The 21684-nt window shown below is 42.8% G+C and overlaps 1 protein-coding gene across 4 annotated transcripts in view; it reads left to right on the forward strand.

Annotated features, from left to right (window-relative positions):
• SCHIP1 (schwannomin interacting protein 1) overlaps nt 1-21684 on the forward strand; it is a 669685-nt gene that overhangs the window by 533652 nt on the left and 114349 nt on the right. The gene's annotated exons all lie outside the window — the stretch shown is intronic.

A 21684-nucleotide genomic window follows, 5' to 3' on the forward strand; every position in this document is an offset into this window, starting at 1 on the left:
GTCAGCAGCAGGAACATTTCATTGGAAGCACACATCACAGCACATAGATCAGCTGGGGATTGAGAACTGTCATTTTTAAGTAAAGTGTAGTCACCCCTGTAGCCAGTCTCCTAGTGGTGGGTTAGTATTACCTCTGTCAGGAGACCGGTGTATAGAATCCACATGTGGCTACTTCTCGTGGCTGGGGCTCTGGGCTAGCTCCTTTCTGTGTCTGAGCCTCAGTTGTATGGCCTGCATTATGGGTATGATGACACTAGCTACACACCTGGTGTGGGAAAGGCAGGAAAGTGGGCAGCGTACATGTTCAATAATGATGTTGGATCCTTGTACTTGAAGATCCTGCTCTTAGATCTCGTTCACATCCTTTAGAACAATCTGCAAGTATGAATATGTGTCTAGGATGTAGAAATTAAATTTTTAATAAAAATTTAAGTTTCTAATTAAATGGAACCAGAGAGAAGTAGGTGCTAAGGCAATCGGAGACCTCACGGCAGGAGTTAACTTTGGAAACAGGTGTAAAATCTGCTGGGTCACACAGGGCTTCGGAATGATTACGTTCTTTGAAAATATTTTTAAACTTTTGACCCCACAGGAAGTATCTCTGTGTCTGGCTCACGGGCAGAAGGAGTCGGAGTGGGGCAAAGCAAGTGGTCTAGATTGAATAGGTGGAGTAGAGAAATCCTGGGGGGTGGCAGTGCGTGACACATTTTTGACTCCTTCTTCCTCCCCACCCCCTACTATTCACCTTGAGCTTGTCAGATGTGATTCATTCATGAAATCACCAAGCTGAGGAAGCTTGAGGAAGTGTCTAGACCAGCTTCTTGCCTTCAGTCAAAGCACCCTTGAAACAACAAGAACCATGGCCTCTACCTCTGCTCAGTGAAAGAGCCTTTCAAGTTCAGTGTGTTGTCTGCCTGCAGTGGGGCTATACTGGAGAAGTTCACCTCTTCCCTGACCTCATAATACAAGCCCATTTCCTCTTAGTATGCTCTGGGTCTGTCCTTTATGTCGTGACACATTGCTGTCCTGCCTACAGGAAGTGGCCACTGGGGTGGGGCGTGCTGATATGGCCACAGCCTCTGCGAGGGGCAGCTGTCCTTGTCTGCCCTCTGATGAATCACCAGATGAGCAGACATTCTTCTCCCCTGACCTCACCACCTCTGCCGCCCCTCCCCCCATTGCAGTAATTCCCAAACTAAAGAGAGCTTTCATCAGAATCACCTGGAAGGTTTATGAACACATAAGGCTGGGACCCACCCCCGGAGTGTCTGCTCTGTAGATCTGGGCCGGGTCCTGAATATTTGCAATTTGTAACAAGTTCACAAGTGGTCTGGGACCCTCACTTCAGGAACCACTCTTCTAGTCCAACACTCAACCTCACTCTAGTATTTCTAATAACCTGACCTTCTCCCACCTTCCGAGCCCTCTCTTCACCACAGTTACATGTTCAGTATGTTTATTGAATTCTAATTCTAACAAACATTTGCGAAACACTTTATGTACATTATTGATAATTTTTCCCAACAACCCTGCAAGTTTGGTGTGAAACAAACAATGAAAGGATAAGTAACTAAGATCTTACAAGTGACGAAGAGCAGATATGGTATTCCAACTCAGATTTATCTGGAAGGATTCGCTCGTTCCACGATTCCAGGCTTGGCCAATAGATGTTTAACTTGTATGTCACCTCCGATTTGTTGGTGGCAGCTGCCTGAGCATGGGGTTGAGGAGCCCCAGGTGGAGTCCCAGGGGGTTGAGCAGCCGCTCAGCAGGAGGCAGTTCTGGAATGAGTGCAGGAGTGAAGAGGGGCAGCGTGGGGGCCCACATTTGCTGCCCCCACACCACGCTTTGTTTGTGGATCGATTTTGTTAGCTCCTCGAGTAAGGTGAGAAATAGGTACTCAAATGCGCGAATCTAAGTTTTGAGCTTAGATTTGAGAAAGTACAACAACCTATAAAGTAAAATAAAATGCAACTGGTATATAAATAGTAGTAACCACCAAGGACATTTAGCCTTAAAATGGTGGGGACAAGACAATTATATTAATTATAGTCTTGGTGTGTTATAGGTTGTGGGGGCAGAGCCCCAGAAAGTAGTTTCCAGGCTCTCGGCCTCACATAGACAGGTGCTGGCTCAGGTAGTAAATGGCCATCAACTGTGATTGCATGGCCATCAGTTGTGGCTAGTTGGCCGTCAGCTGTAACCAGTGAGCCATTGGCCACTAATATAACTGCTGTGGCTACGCTAGCAGAGAAGAAAGAAGAGAAAAGAATGGGGGCTAGCAAGAAGATGGTGGCTGGGCTGGCAAGAGCGGATTGCAGAGAGGCGGATGCTGCCAGCGAGAATATAGTGGTATGACTCCCCCATCTATGGCTTCGTGGGTGTTCCTTTTTGGCCTCACCATGTCCTGCGTTCTCTTGTGGGGAGCGGGACCAGAGACCCCCAAGGCCGCCCCGCACGACAAATGGCGCAGCAAGCAGGGTCTCCCGCACGACAAATGGCGCAGCGAGCAGGGTCTCCCGCACGACATAGGTCTTTCCGTGTGACCTAGCTAATCGCTTGCCTTATACTGAAGTAATCCATTGTGACTTAATAAGGAGGTTGTGGGGGCAGAGCCCCAGAAAGTAGTTTACAGGCTCTCAGCCTCACGTGGAGGGGTGCTGGCTCGGGTAGTAGATGGCCGTCAGCTGTGGCTGATTGGCCGTCAGCTGTGGCCAGTTAGCCAATTAGCCGCTAATATAACTGCTGCGGCTACGGAGGAGAGTGGAGGAGAGTGAAAGAGAGTCGTCGGTGGGTTGCAGACAAAACGGACAGCAGGTCGCACTTCCAGTGAACCCAGCCTCCAGTGAGACCGTAGTGGTATGACTCCCCTACCTATGGCTCCGTGGGTGTTCCTTTTTGGCCTCACCATATCTTGCGTTATGTGGGGAGAGGGACCAGAGACCCTGCAGGCCTCCCCGCACGACAAATGGCGCAGCGAGCAGGGTCTCCCGCATGACAAATGGCGCAGCGAGCAGGGTCTCCCGCACGACAAGGTAATGACATTTCTAGTTTTCTTCCTTCCTCCATCATTAATATTTAGTATGGGATTTGTTATTTTGAATGTCTCTGTTCTTTATCTGAAAAATGAGTTTTTTCATGCTTTTCTGCTTCCTAACACTTTTTATGTATGTGAGTAAATGACATATATCTTTATGGCATCTATTATTCAATCAACAAATATTTTTAAAATGTATCCTCAGGCAGTGTGGATATAGTAGCAAACAAAACGGACTACTCTTGTGCAACTTATACTCTAAGGAGGAGAGACAGACAATAAACAAGTGAACAAATAGAGGAAAACTGTGTATAGTGATAAGTATGCACAGAGCGTGACTGTGTGTGTGTGTGTGTGTGTGTGTGTATTGCTATTTTAAATGGGGTGGTCAGGGAAGGCCTTTCTGAGCAGGGGACATTTAAGCTAAAACTTGAATGTGGAAAAAGAGCCAAGAGCCAATCTGGAATTGAAGTAGTCCAGGCAGAGAAAGCAGCCTGTGCAAAGGTCCTGAAGTTGAAGGTAGAAAGGGGCCAGGTCAAGGAGGCTTGTGAGAGTTTTCAGCGGGGGGCGGGGGGGGGGGTGATGCAGCCCCCTGCCACTGCCTAGAGGGTGTTTGAAGATGTGCAGAAGGTGATTTGGATACAAAATGCTACATTTGAGGAGAGTCTATTGGCTTTGAGTGGGTAGGGACCAGGACACTAACCTTGCACTCCTTTGAATGGCTGCACCCACGACTTGTCCTACCCAGACTACCCTGCAGCTACTGTCTCTACTGAGAAATCCTAAGAGCCTCCAAGGCCAGGGTAAGAAGTCGAATTTTATCCCAAGTAGAGTGGGAAGCTGATGGAAAGTTGTAGGCTTTAAAGAATGATCTTTAAAGTATTACTTTGGCTACTGAGTGGAGAACGGATTATAAAGGGACAAAGGTAAAAACAGGGAAATCCAACAGGCACCTATTTCAGTAGTCCAGAGTAGAGATGATGGTGGTCCGTTCAGGGGGAGGAATGTGAAGGTTCTGAGAAGTATTTCTACCTTCAAGAAAACTGCTAGATAACTATAAAATACTATTTGCCATGACACCTCCATATCATCTTATTTTTTTTCTCAAGAGATTTTTTCAGTTTCAGAATCCACTGTGTGGAGACAGAGCCAGGAGAGCAGTTTCCAAGCTCTCGGCCTCACGTGGAAAGGTGCTGGCTCGGATAGTAAATGGCCATCAGCTGTGACGAGTTGGCCGTCAGCTGTAACCAGTGAGCCATTAGCCACTAATATAACTGCCATGGCTACGCTAGGGGGTTGGTTGGCAGAGAAGCGGACGGCGGGTTGCAGATCGTGTTGATCCTACTTCCTCTGTCTCGCCCGGCCGCCAGCGAGACGGGTGCAGGAAGACCCCTCGTTGGGGTAGTGGCGGATGTTTGCTTTTGTGTCTCGACCAGCCGCCATCGAGAATATAGTGGTGTGACTCCCCTATCTGTGGCTCCGTGGGTGTTCCTTTTTGGCCTCACCATGTCCTGCGTTCTTGTGTGGGGAGCGGGACCAGAGGCCCCGCATTACAACTGGTTTACCCTATATTCATTTAAGAGGATCTTTGCAGCAGCAAATTATGAAAATCTTTGCTCTTTCAAATGCAAGCCCTTATCCTCTTGCTCTTTCACCTTGCGGATCTGTGTGCATTTCAAGTTGTTCATAGCTCAGGAAGGTAATCTATTTGATTTGGGCTTGTAAAAAGAGATAAAATTACATGTGCTTCCTGAATAATAATATGTGATTTCTCTCTCTGAAGGGTCAATAGGAATTAGCCTACATGTATCATTTTACAAAACTGGTGCCTCGTCCCATGAATAACAGGGACCAAGTCTACATTTATTCTGCTGAAAGAGGAGCATTAAGTGAACATCAAAGTCTCTTGAAGGGATTGCAGGCATTTCAGGACTAATTTTACCTGAGCCTTGCAAATAGTTTTCAGGTGTGTCAGCTCCTCCCCCACAAAGGCAATTCAGTTTCCAAAGTTTTAGAAAATATCCCTCACTGCTGTCATCTTCTCGCTCTGTATAGCCGTCTCTTTTTACTGCATCCCCACTGCAAGTGGCTCCCAGACTGCCCTCACAGTCCACCTGCAGAAGAAGCCACTTCTCACATCCTGGGAGGGGGGAGCATCCTGACCCCAGGCTGAGCTGAAGTGGGTGGCAGGAGGATGGGAGGCAGCTGGCGTCAGGCCATCTGCACACTGAATGGTTCCACAGAGGGTGGAACTCAGGAGGTGGGTCTTCCCACCAGAATCTTGTGTCCTGAGAGCAGAGGGGGTTAGACGCCAAAGGAATACTGGGGGCAGGATGCAGCTCAGGCAGAACAACACACCACTGTTTCCAACTAGAGCTGATGCAGCGAGGTACTCACCAACCTAATCCTGCCTTCCATTCTGGGTGAAATTGAAGAAGAGAAACAAAGTGGACAGGACCATCCCAAGAAAACAAATTGAATTCTTTAAACCCATCACCCAATCTACATAAGCCAAACTCCTGGGAATTAAATAAGCAGGTGGTCTCAGCTGTGAAAACCAAGGGAGAGGAAGCTGTGCCTTCACGTCTGGGCACAGGTGTGGTCCTGTAAGAGGCAGATCGCTTCACTGCCCAGCGCAAAAGGGGGGAACCAGGATCGTGTATTAGAAAGAGCAAATGTTTTGCATTAAGAAATCCTGTCCTGGCTTCCAACTAGCCATGAACATTTGGACAAGAACCCCTTCTTGGGCTTCAGAAACAGAGTCGATCAAACGGTCTTTCAGACTCTGATATGCTCTGAGTCTGTAATTCATAATTCAGCTCACGATCCTCACTGCTCCCCAAAAGCCTCTCGTAAACCAAACCGTCTGCCTCAACCAATTCCTATTTCTGTCTCTCGCTCTGAATTAATAACATGCTTCATGCAGTCCCCATTGGCTCCTGAAAATGCTCCCATGAGCACCCTAGGACACTGCCCTTTTCTTTCTTTCTTTGCATCTCTCTTCCTCTTCTAGCTCTTAAGGTCCTCTGAAAGGAGGTACCAGTGTCAGGTGTTTTTTTTTCTTTGACTCTCCAGTGCTTAGCGCGATACCTCTCACTTATTAGATGTTCAATAAATGCTTGTGGTTGAATGAATGTATAGGGAAGATATAAAAACAGAGAAGAATGAGCCCGAGCAATTCAAAGCTCAAGAGCCAGCTTTGGCTAAAAGCCATATAGTCTACCCATAACTTCCTGAACTTCTTAGAATTAAAAAGAAAGAGAGAGAGAGAGAGGAGGGAATTTTGGATATTATAGCAATAATTTTCAGATATCACAGTTTCTACTACACTATGTCTCCACTGAGATACACCAGTTTCACAGGATTTTAGAAATACTAGTTTTACCTAGCCTTTATGGAATGTCTTATATTTGGAAAGCGTTAGTATAAAATTGCTGAGTAGAAATTTCCAGATGCCTGACTCCATGACTTCATACCTCTTTAAGCTGTTCACAGGAGGAAAAAAAACAAAAACCCAAATCAGAAAGTTTAAAAGTGACCACATCTTGTCTTCTAAGCCCTGATCCTTTCACTGAAAATTCGTAACCTCCAGGGCCTCAGAATTAAATTAGAATTGCTAAAAGCCTAGGGAAGGCCACGTGGGATGAAACCGCTAGCCTAGAGGTCTAGAGACCTTACCAAAAATAATAAAGCCTTGCTGGTGTGGTGCTGGGAAGATCAGAGGGAGCTGGGTCTGACAGCAGAGGTGGCCTGGAATAGGACAAATCCCATCCTAGTCCAGTTCCAGGAGTTTGGATTTGTGGGGACGGAGATAGGATGCAGCGTCAAAGCTTTTGGGCCATGGCCAAATGTTTGATGAGCTTTCGCCTAATCATGGAGATCATGCATGAGTGATTCCAGCCTCAGGAAAGAGGTCAAAAGGAAAAGGGAAACACAGTTGATTGTGCCTCTTCCTGGCTCCAGGTCCTCCGCTGAGAGGATGCTGCCATTGCAGCCAGAGCTACTGCCACCGGCCTGAGGCAGAGAGACACTGCCTGCAAAAGTGTGCAGTCACCACTGCTGTCCCTGAGGGATACTGAAGGAGCATTTCTTCCAAAATATTGTCCACAAGGCAAAGAGTAACAAACTTCTCTAGCTTCCATGTGGTGATGGGCTATATACTCCTATGGTTCATCTATCATTTGTCCAAGCGTTATTTGCCCCTTGAGTCGCCAGTGTCCTGAACTCAATTATTTTTTCTTTTTCTGTCCACTGTGAAAAGAAGGAAGCCCCTCTGGCCCTTATTAATGGTGTCCTGGCAGCGGGGACAGGGGGAAAGACAAATCTGAGACCATCATAAAACCATAGGTTTAATGACAATAATAAACCTTATTCAAACCAAAAAGAGCTGGGCTTTGTTAAGCTCCCCAGGGTCTTATCTAAGTGACACACAAGGGAAGGTGCTGGGAGGTGGGGGAGGGGGTCACAAAGGTGCTGGGGGAGGCGGATCAGGAGCTTACATTTGCTTGTGACTTTGCAGACTGTTATCTAGAGCATGAGCTTGCAAGGGGGGCTAGTGGCAGTTTAAGGTCCCCACAGGCCCCTTGGAAAACCAAATGGATAGGGAGGCAACAATACCCTGGAGTAGCTTTGGACAGTACCTTATAGTAAGTAAAACTATTAGGAAAGGCAAGGGGTTAAGCTCAATTTGAGGATAATGTTGGGGGGGGGGTCAGGGAGGAGGAGAGGCAGAGAGAAAAGTATGATCAGGGTGGGGTGCCCAAAAGGCTTCCAAGGTTCCAAATAATCTGACTTACAGTGGAGAGGTAGGAAATGCGCTGTTCATTTTGTCATTGTTCTTTAAACTGTGCATGTTTTCAGACCCTGCTTTTGTATGTATATTTCAAAATAAAAAGATCCATGTTACTCCCTCCAAAAAATAAAAACCCAAGGTCTGGAAGAAACTGATCGAGAACTAAAAATGGTGCCAAAATAATGTTTTCCGTGAAAATTTAAAACATGGACCATAGAACCAGTACAGATCTCTGTCTCTCTCTCTCTCTCTCTCTCTCTCTCTCTCTCTCTCTCTCTCCTCCTTCCCATCTCCCTCCCTCTCTTTATCTCTGCCTCCACTGGTAAAATTTTGCTGACTGGAAAAAATGTAGTGGGAGTGAGGTGCGTTAGAATTTATCTATGAGTTACATTTGAGAGAGAATCATTCCCTCCCCCCACCACACACACACATACCCCAGCCTGCTTGTCAGGGCAGGACTGGGCAGGACTGGTTCAGCACACTTTCTTTCCCAAAGTTGAAAAGTTAAAAGTAATGCCTACTCTCTGGAAGCCGGTGTTTTACCCCAAGGAAGCCATTGAACAGAAGGCTGTTTAACATCCGCTGTAACCAGGTGGGCTGCCGTGCCGTGCTGTGCTGGGCGGGTGAGCACCTAGTCCTGCCCTCAGCCCGTGTGGGTCTCCGCCCCAGGGCTCTCCATTATGCTCTGTGCACCAGCTCAGTATTTCCTATTTTACTTCACTCTTCACATGCCTCAAATAGCTCATTGTTTTCCCTGAGCCCTGGCTTAGCCAAGTTCCGTGTGTTTGGTTCCTTTGATCGTTCTGTTAAAATCAATCTTGTCCTCTAATTATTTTCTGTTCCACTTCTTTGAACCCCTTCCAGTTGCCTCCATTTCTCAAGGAGCCAGGTGTTTAATAAAGAATCTGGATGAAGTTCAGGCAGAACCAGGTAGAGAGGCAGCTGCTGGCCCCCAGGTCTTGGTTGCCACTTCTTTAAGCAGCCAAGGTGTTTTACCGAAGGCATGTGACATTCCAGACACAAGAACCGTGCCCTGCACTTGGCAAGTGCTCACTTGGCAAGTGCTCAGTAAGTAATGGTCGTATGAAGGAGTTAATTGGAATCTCTTTTAAATGGGCTGGACTATATTCTAACGTCCATTTAATTTGCTTCCCCATCCTACCCTCAGCCCAGCTCTCCTTCTGCTTTCAGATTTCTCTTTCCGGCCTCATAGTTATTTTATAGCTTACTTTGATGCTTTAGTGTACACAATTTTAAATTAAATTTTCTTGTTTTCTGATCATATATTTAACCTCACTAGTTTAATTCATGTCATAGGATTTTGCTAGGAACCTTGTTTACCAGATTGGTGCTATTTATACATTATTCTATGGTGCCCTTTTTTCCAAATAACTGATAATAATGTTTATATTGTCTTATTTTTAATTTCTCTTTATTTAAGAGTAGACTTTTCTTCGATAGTTGTTAATTTTCAGTGTTTTTCTAAGTATCCGTAGTTTCATCACATCCTGACAAAGGTTTGGGTTGAGGATAAAGACCATTGTCTTAAAATGATATGATGTCTGGGGTTTGCTTAATCTGGTAGGGGTGGAGGGAAAAGGAGGGTTATAGGTGAAATAAGATTGCCAGAGCTGGGTGATGGAGATACCGGAGTTCATTGCACTATTCAATTATGTAAATATTTGAAGTACTTCCATAACATAAAGTTATTTTTTAAGAAACCAAAAAAAATATACGCAGATATACAGTTGGTCCTGTGAATTATCTTAGGACTTAGAGAAAGGGAATTCCTCCACCGTCCTCTAGCTGTCCTTGTCATTGTCATTTATGGTGGTTCAGCCCTTCCTCTAGGTTCACTACAAAGTTCAGCCCTTGCTCCTCCTCTTCCTTCATTTCCAAACTCTTGTTCTCACCTGGGAGATTGTTTTGAGCTGATGTGTGGTTTGTCCAATGCCTCCCATCTGCCATGCTAATCGTCTGCTCTTCCACTCTCTTTCAGCAGCCCACTGGCCCTTTGAACCATTTTTTAAAATGATGCCAATCTCTGTGTGGTGACTGTCTAGCACCGCGGCTAAGACTTTCAGATTATGTTTCGTTACAGTTTCCTTTTTCTCAGCATCACTCAACACATAAAACATGTATGTAATCCAGCCATTTCTGGCTTAAAATCCTTCAAGTTCAAATTCAAGTTCAGTATCCTTCACATCCTTGCTTTCCTACTATTTCTAGCCTCTTTCCCTGTCATCCTGTCATATTCACTCTTTTTCAGCTATACCAAGCTTCCTTCATTTGTGGGTAACAGACCGTGCTTTCTCTCACCTCCAAACTTCTGACCATACTGTTCCCCGAGATTGGAATGTCCATCATTCTGCCTCTGGGGGACTTCAGCAAGTTTTGTTTATATCTCAAGACTCAATTCAAGTATCACTCCGTTTGGAAGGCCTCCCTGAGCTGTCCACATTGAGTTAAATGCCCCCTCCAATACCTTTTCTCATAGCACTCTTTGTGTCCATCCTAATCCTTTGAAACCCAACTGGAATCAGTGACATTCTTCGTGTCCTTTCTACACCATAACTCTTTCTCCCCAGAACCCAACCCAGTAGCTGGCACATAGTAGGTATTTGAATGAATGAGAAACTGAATGAACAGAGGAATGGATAAATGAATGCTGCTATCTCCTTCAGGTCGCACCTCCCTACCTGGGCTGTTCTCCAGAGGGCTGGCCTGGAAGCCCCTCCAGTGTTTGCCTCCTAAGTGCCCTCCTCAACCCACCTGACCCATCTGGCTCTAGTTGTAACCATGTTCCCTGTCCCGCCTGAGTCCTTCCCACTTGGTTCTTCATCCAGACAAGTGTTTCCCAGAGTGTGGTACACAATAATTTTTAGGTGATAGACAAACGTCTTTTGACAGTCTTGGATTTACATTCATATCTATTCAACGAGGGGAGGGGAATGAGCACATAAAACCTGTGATTTCGCAGAGAAGATTGCATAGGATGAGACAACGCTAGGTCGTGCCATGGTAATCAACCTTACCCGGACCTCATAAATCAGGGGAGAGGTGCTCAGGCATAACCATAAATGTTCCATGCCCTCTATAACTGAACCCTCACCGGGGAAGCAGCCTGGCAGTCAGCCGGGAAACACACGGGTAGGGAAAGGCTCCCATGCTGAATCCCACATGCATCTCTATGTTTTATCCAGTGATATGTTGAAGTGTCACTTCTGGAAGTTGCTTTAAATGTATGTATACACTTAAACGTAACAGATGAAATAATTAAGTACCTTTTAAGCTGTTTAACCGCATCCTCATGTGAGTTCAGATTTAGTGTGGATTATCTAACAACTGACAGATGTTTCATTGGTGTGGATCCTCCTCTGTGTCTGAAACTATCAATTAGAATCCAGCTATTTTGATCAAAAAGTTCCATTCTTCACAATAAGAAACTTATTTTCAGCCATGCACTTTATGTCAACTTGGTTTATTCTATTTTTTTGTTTGGCATTTTTACTTTATATTTTTTAAATGTTTGATAATTATAGAACTTACTATATTTTATCAAATTGTTTTCATAGAATACTATATTTTATCAAATCTAATATACCATTGGTATGTAAAACACCTCATTATTTTATGTGCTGCTAAGAATAACAGAGATGGTGCCAATTATAACTGCAAGATGCCATTGATTCTAAAACATCCCAATTTCAGAGGTGTTAAAATTATTTTTTAAAGTGTATCTTAAAATTGATGAAATGCAGTGTACGTACTCATACACTTCACTGCTATTTTAGCAGATAATACTTATATTCCATTTATCAAAATGATACGAAGTTTCTCTTTTGAATTAATTTTAAAATGAGTTGATTTAAAGAACAATATTAAGTAGGAGTAGAGGTGGAATATGGTATGTATGGTAAGATCCTGGAGGCGGTGGCCAAATATTGTGACTTAGCCTTACTGCTTAGGCCCAGGTACCACCCCTTGGCCCCACCTGCCAGCTCAGGTCAACTCCACTGCCCTCAGCACAGTGCCCAGAACCACCTGAGGCAGACCCCAGCTCCTCCACCGAGCCAGGGACAGGACTTTGGCCAATTACACCTGTGCTCAGGTTGAGGAATGTGGCTGTAACTCCCTGAAGTCATTTTATGACAGTGAAAAGAAATTCCTAGGAAATAGACTCATGGGGATTGGAATGATCTGGGTTTGCCTCTCTTAAAATAACAGCATATTCAGAGGTTTCTGTTTTGTTTTGATTTTAACCCTTTCTCCAAGAAGTCAAGAGAGAAAAAGAGCATTTCCGTCTCTGTTGCTGGGTAATTTACTAATCATGGCAAACTAAACACTAAACACTCAGTTTCAGTGATTATCAAACCAAAGAACGGTCGACTTTGTTTTCATAACAGAGTTAGCAGTTCAAAATAATTATGAATAACCTGAAGCAAAATGTATTTCACTGAGAAAGTACAGAAGTAGCTAATATCCGACTTCCGAGACAGGAAAAGTGAAAAGAGAATTATTTCAGATGGAGCTAGGAAAATGTGTTGCGTTTCCATTGGGAAAACGCTGTGCTTTTGTACACCATCTCCCTGGATGTTGCAGTGCATTTGTGCTCATCACGCTTTCAATCCCACCCTGTGCTCCGTCTAGTCTTGGGCTGCCAGGCACGGTGTGCAGCGTTTCCCCGCGAGCCCTCCAGAACCCTTTGACTTACTCGGTGCTCATTCTTGAAGGTTGCTATGAATCATTAACCAAAATGCAGTAGAGCAGGAGGTCACAAGTCATATAGGCTCCACTACTTGCACACAGCCTGTTTTTGGAAACGTAATTTTGAAGGTTTATTGTAGGTGTAATCGAGAAGATAAACTGAACACGTATGCATATCTTAATAAAGGTATTCTTCAGAGTCAGCAAATATTCATATCATATTAAGCATCAGTAAACCTATTACAGTGTAATAAAAAGGAAAGGTCTTATAATAGAAGATTATTTATAGGCTATTACTTATTAGTATAATTTTAAAAATATTATCAGTGACAATTAGCAAAATTGATAATATTGGAGATGCAGCTGTTTCCACTCACGAATACTAATAATACTAGCAATAATTCTATACAGTAATGTTAATTGAAAGCTAAACCTCTTCCAAGTTTTTGTTTATCCATATGGATGTTTTTGTTTATCAGATAACTACCGTTTCCCTGAAAATAAGACCTAGCCGGACAATCAGCTCTAATGTGTCTTTTGGAGCAAAAATTAATATAAGACCCGGTCTATATTATATTATATTATATTACATTATATTATATTATACCTGATCTTATTTTACTATAATATAATAAAGACCGGGTCTTATATTAATTTTTGCTCCAAAAGACACATTAGAGCTGATTGTCCGGCTAGGTCTTATTTTCGGGGAAACAGGGTGTTGCATATTTTACAAGAACTATTTCCTGGTATTCATAAAAGTTATTGACATCATACACTAAAGTTTGAAATGTACGCACAGAGTAAAATTATAAGTGTAGCCTGGTTCGGCACCCTTTCTCCAAGGAGACGTAGTGGACAGAAAGCCAAATATTTTTAGGAAGTAGAATTACTGGGACTTGGTGTCATAGGTCAGGTTCCCTAGAAGCAGAACCTGACACAGAGATTTAGGTGTGGGTGTTTTATTGAGGGATAAACCTGTAAAGAAGTGAGAGAAGCAGGATAGGAAGGAGGAAATGCCAAGTAGGATGTGGATCAGATGGTCTCTCCTTAGCCGGATGAAGGCCAAGGGATAAATGGTAACAGAGAGGATAGCTGTGAGCCTTTGCAGCCAATATTCAGAGCAGCCGGGGGTGGGTGTAGTGGCACCAACAGGAATCTGCTTGGAGCCCTAACAGCACTAAGTACATTTGATGATGAAGGGAGGGGACGTGAAAAGAGGGGGACCAGGAGGGCTCCCAGGTTTGTGGCATGAACGAGTGAACAGATTCTTGTATATAACAACAATGCTCCCTTCATAATCCCAAAAAATGTAAGGTTAACATAGAAGAAATATGAAAAGATTCTTTATTTTGCAAATAAATACATTTTCCTTTACTTTTACTTTCTGGGTGAAAAATACCAACTTCTTGACATACTTGCACAGGATCGATTTTCCCTTAAAAATATATACACTTTTTCTTTCCAAAGTTTGCTTTTTAGAACTGCTTCCCGTTGAAATTTATTCTGCTTCTCGTTGAAAATAGATCCAAACTGTTTCTAGTACTCTAATAATTCAAGATTCACCTAGCTACAATCCCAATATGATGTTAGCTTTTAATGAAAAAGTAGTTAGGCATTGTTCTTCTGTACTGACTCTTCAGTCCAAATTGGCCTATGGGCCAAATCCAGACAGCAATCTGTATTCGTATGGCCTGAGAGCCAAGAATTTTTACATTTTTAAAGTGTTGCTTAAAAATAAAAATAAAAAAAGAATATTCAAGAGACTGACCCACAAAGCTGAAAATATTTATGATTTAGCCCTTTACAGAAAATGTTTCCCAGCCCCTGCTCCCAGAACTTTTTCAGAAGTGTGCTGGCTCAGTCTATATTTTGAAAGGAAATCTGATATTCAAAAACTTCAAATTAGTAAATGATTTATAGAACCGTAAAATTATTTGTTTTTGGAAAGACTACATCACAGAATTTATATAAATAAATTCTAACTCTTCTGAACAATTATTTTAATGGAATTTTTCAGCAAATCAGAATCATTCATTTTAAGTAAAATACGCATAATTTGTCCCGTTTCATAAAAAAAAAATATTACCACCTATTTTGTGATTCTTGTAAATAAATTGAAAAACACCAAATAGATACAAAAGTGAAAAAAAAAAACCAACCTGCAATCTTACCATCCATAGTTAAGCACTGTTCACATTTCGCTACATCTTTTTCTCAGCATATTCATTTCATTTTTAAAATGTAGATCACATAGTATGTGTAATAGTATATCCTCATTCATTTAATGTTATAATTTTCAAAAACATCCCATTTGACTGCATTTATTCTGCAGGCTGAATATGTCACAATTTATTTAAACATCTTCCCATTTTTTGACATTTAGGTTGAAGCTAATTTTTCACTATTGTAAATGCCACAGTGAGCATCTTTATGCATAAATCTAGATCTTCATTTCCTTAGGTTAGATTTTTAAAAGAGTAACTATTGTCTCCTCCCCCTATTCTGTTCCTTATCTTTCTTATAAACCCGTTCTTCTTCAAGATTTATAAATGATGGAGTTCCTCGGGACTAGAAACTTGGCCTATTCTTCTCACTCTCTGTATTTGTCTCCAGAAGAGCTTCTTATATCTAAGATTTCAAACGCCATCTGTATGCGATGACTCCCATATTTACGTCTCCAGCCCCAGGTCTGTCTGCTAAGCTCCAGACTACATATCTGAGTACCTAGTTGTCATCTCCACTTGCATGTCATATGCCATCTCAAATGGAAAATGCCCTAAAAGGGATTCAGTATCTACCCTCCTGCTACTCCCCCACCAAAAACTCTCTTCTCTTTATTGCCCATTTCAGTAAAGAGATGTTGTCACCTCTGCTTATGATACAAACCTGGGAAATCATCCGTGACATCTCTCACTCTCTCACCACCCCCATCTATTCAGTCACCAGGGCCTGTTGATTCTACGAGCTAAATATATCTTTAATATTTCCATCTCTCTCCTCTCCCCAACCCCTCCTAAGCCACATACGTCTCTTTCCTGCATAACCTACTATATTTGCTTCCTAATTGGTCTCTCTGTACCCACTCCTGTCCTGTCCTGTCCTTTTATCCCCTTCGCAATTCTCCACCATGGAGAAAGTTTCAAAAAATGTCAATCTGCTTTTATAACCCTTAAGTGCCTGGTAGGAGAAAGATCTTAATGTCAACCCCACTTCTTGCTACTTTTCCCTGTACTGTCTTGCTCCAACCTAGGGGTTTCCTCTCAGCTACTCAACTGTGCTAAGCTTCTTCCAGCCTTTATTAAATATCTTCCCTATACCTGTAATAAATACCCTTAACCTCCCTTTTCAGCTATCAACCCTTTTCCTGATCCGTCCCCCAACACACATACTACCTACATGCTCTCTCAGCATCCTATGAGTCTACTCTTTGAGTACTTACTCCAAGTTGTAATCTAAATTGTTGTGTGTTTTTTCCCTGAAATGTCTCTTTTTTCACTAAAGTTTCATTTTGGGAAAATAGTATTTGTCTCTTTCACCACAGTATCTCCCAGTGCCTAGCATGTAATAGGTGCTCAATAAATTTGTTGAATTAGTGACAGGTCATGGGGTGTAAACTTTGTAAAGACATTTAAAACATAGTATTCCAGAAAGTTTATATCAATCAATTTATAAACCCACCAGTAGTATATGAATGTTCCTTTGATCACCCCCATCCTGACACTGAGTAGTATCGTTTTAAATAGTTTTTAAATATTTTTACAGGCAAAATGTTACCTCATTATTATTTAAATTGCATCTCTTTGATTACTATGAAGTTGAACATTTTTCACAAGTTGATAGGCTCTCATATATTTTCTGTGGTTTTTAAATTCATGACATACGGCTTTTATTGAAACATTTTTGTTGGGATATTGTGGAAGTTCATTTCCATTAATTATTTTTCTACCGATAAAACACCACCACCAAACGTACTTAACTTCATCTGAAGGTGTGGGCAGATTTGACAAATACTGCTCCCCATGATTTATGTTTAGACATTGATGCTTCACCCTGACCTTGGATGATCATAGAATTCATCACGTGAACTGGGACACTTTTGAGAGTGAAGGAGGGAGGGCACCATGAATAACTATGCCAGGACAACAGGTAGAAAGCAGGATCGTCCTGCATACGCCAAGATGTATGGTGTCTCTAATTTTCATGCAGACTTACAACTCAGGGGACCTTACAAGAAGGGAGAGCAGAGGTCCAAGTGGGGATCTGGGGATAATCTGAGGATAAATCTCCTTGCTGTTCTGAGTTTTAATATGGATGCCTTCGTGCTGTGCTGTTCAGTGATACACTGACTCATCCTGAGACTCCCTGTCACCTGGGCTGCCTCCCTCACGTGCCTCACCTGACTGACCCTTGGAGGCATCTGACAATTTCATACAGTTCTGCTTTCGTGATGAGGCCAGTGGCCCAATGAGCTGCAGGGACTGTCTTGCCCATAAATGGAGAGCTTCTGAGAGGCAGAGCCTTGGCAGAGTTCACCCCTATTCCACCACGCTGCCCCCATCTTCACTCTCAGATGCATTCCTCCTGCCTGCATTGCACTGAGAATGCCAGAGCTATTTTTTGATTTTATAGTGCTTCCAAAGTTATGTCAACAAGTGGCCAGAAGAGAGTTTTCACTTTCCTAGAGCATCCTGAGAGGATGTTCCTCTTTGACAAGCATAACAATCAACGTACAAGGCCTGCACCCGAGGCAGTTCATCTTGTCCTGGGGTTATGTGCACACGGGCTTCAGTGCCTAGCATTTGTAATGCTTCCCTGAGCTCGTGCAGTGCATCTGCAAACTTTCCCAGCTTATCCTAAGTATCCTTTTAAGTACTCTGTACCCTTCAGAGAAACTTAAAAAATACATTCAGAGTTGCTTACAGACTTGCATTTTCAAGAATCGCTAGGAACTTATGGAAAATAGTATAGGATGACAGAAAAGTGGAAAAAGAAAGACGGTGGGGGGTGGAGTTTAGATGTTGAGTTTTTCTCAATGCCATCCAATGAGTTATGACTTTATTAGGAAAAAAATCAGCAGCCTTCCTCTTCATTTCTTGTCAACAGAGAACAAATTTCCTACCAATGAAATTCGCAATAGGGCCTCTGTGGTCTGTGGTGCACTGCACAACTCCAGCGAATGCTCTTTACATTAAATTTCATCTATGAGAATGGTGCCAAATTGTCCCTCCTGGCAGGTACCTGTGGTGCAGTTCACAATCCTCCTGGCACCATAGAGGGCACATTCTGTGCAGCCATATGCTGAGGTCCTGACTGACACTCTATGTGATTTTTCACTGATCAAGACACTGTCCCTTTGCTGCCATTAGCGTTCCCTTATTTACTATGCCGTGGATATTCCAGGGTAATCTTCGTTTCCAACATACATTCACCTGGTGTCTGTAAGTACTGTAGTATTTGTCAAGCCAAGTGTCCTGGTTTCAGGTTTAGAAAAGAAGTCATTAGAGCTATCTTTTATGGGCGAAGGTTGCCTAGATTTTGCCATTTCATTTTTATTGAGGAAAATGTAGGAAATAAATACAATCTCATGGTTTGCTAGAGAATCGAAACATTTAAGATGCTAATGTATTTAAAGGATTTTTTTGTTTGTTTCCTTTTTTTTAAAGTATAGGTCTGGAGATGGATCCTATATACACCTAAAATAATTTTTTTTCTGTATTTCATTTACAAAGTATCTATGCATACAAACTAAATTAAGATCAACCCATTGGCTCTACAGAAATAAAAGAGAAATATCATGCATTCAAATTACCTAAGGGAGAGAGACCTTGGTTTTGAATTATAATAGTAGCAGAACCAACTTTGTATCTCCCAACAAAGAAGGTGATGCAACCATTCAGAGACATTTTTATACTATGTTTCCTATAATGCCTAGGATGAAATCCAAGGGGTCTTTTAGCTGGAAGAAACCTTTAGTTCATTTACTTTTTCATTCATTCAGTTAATTCTTACTGTTTGCTTAATACAGTCATGCAGTCTAGCCCCCTCCCTAAGGAAACTGAGGTCACACAGCTCGTTAGAGACAGGGCTGGAAACTAAGCTCAGATGTTATACACCCAGGACACTTCGCCCACAGTGCTGTTAAATATTCCCAGGTAGTTACATTCAGGTGATGAAACAGGAGAGCATCATGTGACTTGCATGTAATTTATGTAATAAAGATGAAATACAAACCCCATTGCCAGTGACTTCTTTGTTACTCTAAATGCTACAACTTACACAAGGTTCAACATTAGGGCTGCTAACTTCAGAATTCGTCTGGGATTTTGTAAATAAATCTTTTCCCCACCTATTCAAACTCCTTATGATTTAAATATTTCAATCATGTCTTTTCTCAAATGTTGCCTTTATGGATTATAGTCCTATAAACAGCACTGACCTCTGAGGAACATGCTGTCATCCCTACCCTTTGAGTATTATTCCAGACAGTTCCCTATCCGTGACAAAAATGAATAACCCAATCTCATGGTGGCTTCCTTGTTAAAGGATTTGTTTTGGGGGGAACTTCCGGCATGTAGTTCATAGAACAATGTGAAATTTTCTTTTCTGAGGTGTCTGTACTGTGCCTTTGCACAATGAACTCTCCCAACTTGCTGAGTACTGCTGAACTTGTTGACAGTTGAGGAGGGCGAGCACATGTGAGCAGAGGAGAGCAGCTGCTCCTGCCAGCTGCCTTCTTCTCTACATAGACATAGCTACTGCCCAAGGAGCCTCTGCAGAGCAGGTAACTGGGATCTAGTTTGAGGTTGTTGAAAGGAGACCCTTGTGACATTTTTGCTTGGTGAATTCATCCATATGCCTCCAGACCAAGGGATATGTTAGCAGAGTGACTAAGAGCCAGGGTTCTGAAGCCAAACTTCCCAGGTTCAAATCCTGGCTTTGCCACCTAGCTTTCCAGCTTTTTGACCTCAGGCAAGTTACTAAATGTCACTGTCTTCAGCATCCTCATAAATAGGGATAATAGTTTCTTCGTAGGGTTTTGAGGACTTAATGAATTAAATGTTATTATAATGAATAACTAGCAACAAATATTGATGAAGCTCCTACTCCATTCCAGTTACCATGAAAACCACAGAAATGGCCCCACCCTTCATGGAATTTAGAGTACTTTTTGTACTAGGAGCCCTGACCCATTTAAGGGTTGTGAAATCAATGTAATAAGGTGTGACTGCATTTTGTTTTAAATGAATAGGATAGGATTTTACAAAATATGAGTTTTATGAAACTTTTTTTCAGTTACATGTTTTTATATGTATATGTGGCCTAGGTCTTCATATAAAATGGATTTCTTGAGTAGTAGAGAAGATAAGCAATTAAATAGCAACCTCAATACACTGTGTGTGGTAAGTTCAGTGAGTGTCATAGGAGCTCAAAAAGGTCACCCAGCGCCATTGCGAAGGTATAAAGAATCAGGGAAGTCTTCTAGGAGGAGGTGACATTTAACCTAAGACTTAAAGGATGAATAGAAATTTGCTAAAAGAAGTTGGGGAAGGTTCGGCGGGAAGCGATTCCTTTAAGGGCAATGAGGAGAATGGGCAGAGATAGTTGGGAGACTGTTCAGTAATTTCAGGGCACAGAGTCTAGACCACGGTGGGGACAGTGGGTCTTTGAGAGGGACAGGACTTGGTAACTGATGGGGGAAGGTGCTGGTCTGAGATGACTCCCACTTGACTTACATCTCTGCTGTTTAATTTACAGAGGTTGCAGGGGACAAATCTGTCAACCCTAAGCCCCTAACTTGAGGAGACTTTCTGTAACCAGGAAAACAGGATCTTTCAATCACTTTGCAAATCATCTCTCCATCCTGTTGGACATAGCTGTAGACTGTTGCTGGCCTAGTAGTTGGCAGGGCTTCCTGTTCCAAAGTGGGAGGGTTCTTGGCAGACGAGGGAAAGCTGGAAACAGAATGGAAGCTGGGCTAGCCAGACACCTTGCATGAAAAGAAAAGGAAAAAAAAAAAAAAGGAAACCTGGTAGTTTCCTATCTGATCCAGAATATCTGGTTAGAGACTAATTTAAAAGGACAGATAATTCAAAGATATTTCTATTTGGCTTTGAAATGCCATGCATTTTTGGCAGTGCATGTACCTTGCCAAATGTTTTTTCTAAGGCCTTCTTTTGCATTCCCTGAACACAGACCATCTGGTCACCAGGGGAATGAGCCGAAACCGAGGAAGGATTCTGGGTGGGTGGTTGAGGAGGTCCTAATGTTTAAAAATTGGACTGAGACCACAACCGTCCCTTATCACCCCAGTTGATCGATACTTATCTATTTACCTGTGTCCTGCCACAGAGCAGGGAGCTTTCTCTGACCTAAGACTTACCAAGTCACATGGTGACTACTTGAAAAGGAGCTATCTGGTTCCCAGCACATAACGCTTCCTACCCACATCTCTGCACACTCACAGGGCCACCTCCTTCCCACAGGGGGCAGCCAAGCTGACCCAGGGCTCCGCAGCAACCTCAAAATCAAACCATATTTGGAGCATAAGGCAGGCTGTTGACAGATGTTACCCTAAAAGACATTCTAAGTTATAATCAGTCCTGTAAAGAGCTGTAAAGGGGCCAGAACAGAAGGTCCCTTTTCCTGTTATTCATAAGATTGCTGCTTGCAGACAAGTCAGAAGCTTATCTCTGGCTCAGGCCTACCTAGCAGAGGAAGGAGTCTCACTTTACTGAAATCACTTCAACAAAGGGTCTCTGCACCCAATCCTCATTAGACCTAGAAGAAATGTCAGGGTGGCAGCCACTCCCTCCTAAAGAATCCCAAGCATTCCCCCATCCTCCGTCTGGCATCTGGACAGTGCGAAGTCAGGCTAGTGGTCTGGTCCAGGCTAGAATTCCCTGGTAATAATTAGTAACAGGCTCAAATCTGGAGTTCAGGGAAACTGGTTTTCTTCAATCCATTGTAAAATGAAGTGCTATTTTTCTTTGTACAACCCCCATCCACAGCTTTCTTGAGGTATAATTGACATAAAATTGTAAGGTATTTAAAGTGTACACCATGGTGATTCAATATACATATACACAGATTCCACACACCTCACCCCATCTAGTTGAAAAACCCAGCATAGGGCTCTTTGACTCAG

Source organism: Rhinolophus sinicus, linkage group LG01 (assembly GCF_036562045.2).
Source record: "Rhinolophus sinicus isolate RSC01 linkage group LG01, ASM3656204v1, whole genome shotgun sequence".
In the NCBI taxonomy this organism is placed as follows: Eukaryota; Metazoa; Chordata; class Mammalia; order Chiroptera; family Rhinolophidae; genus Rhinolophus; species Rhinolophus sinicus.